We start from the raw sequence: 1121 nt of genomic DNA on the forward strand, positions 1-1121 counted from the left end.
TGCTTGCATCATATATATATATAAAAGATGGAGGTGGGGGCTGGACCTAGCAGAGCTCTGCTAGGGATTTGGCTTTTATGGAACTGCCTGGTGTTGCTGTGAAGATTGTTCTAGGAGCTGGCTGGATCATGAAGAAGTTCCTTTGGCTTGGTTGGAACTTTCTGCTTAGTTCTTCGTGGCCTTGTTGGGGGAAGTTGAGGCCTTGCTGTTTTAGTGAAGTTTTACTGTTTCATTGATCAGCTGAAGCTGATTTCCTCCTTTTGTTTCTCTTCTATTTTTTCTTGGTGTTCTCTGTAACTTGCTTGGAAGCTATGGTTTGGCTGCCTTTGGGAAGTATCTACTATTTTTTTTACTTCCCTTAGCTGGTGTTTGTGTTTGGCCTGGAGCTTTTTCTGATGTTCCTTTTTGGGGGTCCTGGTCTTTTAAAACATGAGTACCCCTATTGACTTGGAAACTAATTTGCAATGGACTAAAGCCACCTATGCTGGGGTGGTTGGAAATCCCTCCTCCCCTTTTCTGGATCCTGATTTACTAGTCTTCCCTCAGGATTTTCATAACACTGCTGCTGGGAGAGGATCTGCCTCTTGCATTCACCCTGTGGGTACTAAAGATGGGGAACCAGCTGTTATTTTCTCTGAAAAAAAGCATGCTGATTTAAACTTGGAGGTTCAATTCACCCTAATTGGCAAATTCAGCTTGGGACATCCAAAGATGGAACTAGTAAGAAAATACTTTGAATCTTTGAAGATTTCAGATTGGAAGCTAGGGCTGTTGGATGGTAGACATCTCCTAATCCAACTAACTAAAGAAGGGGACTATACCAGAATCTTTGCAAAGCAATCCATCATCATAGCTGGAACAGAAATGAAAATTTTAAAATGGTCACCTGATTATGATCCATCACAAGAACCTCCCACAGTGCATATATGGTTTAAGTTACCTAAACTGCCTTTCCATCTTTTTAAACTTAATGCACTGTTCAATATTGGGTGCACCTTGGGTACACCCGTGAACGTTGATGCTCCTACTTTCAATAAAGCCAAAACAACCAGTGCAAGAATCTTAGTGGAAATGGATGTTACCCTTCCTGATGTTAAGAGAATTTGGATTGGGGACACTCA

The sequence above is a fragment of the Phalaenopsis equestris genome, unplaced genomic scaffold (assembly GCF_001263595.1).
Source record: "Phalaenopsis equestris unplaced genomic scaffold, ASM126359v1 Scaffold001254, whole genome shotgun sequence".
NCBI classification, from domain to species: Eukaryota; Viridiplantae; Streptophyta; class Magnoliopsida; order Asparagales; family Orchidaceae; genus Phalaenopsis; species Phalaenopsis equestris.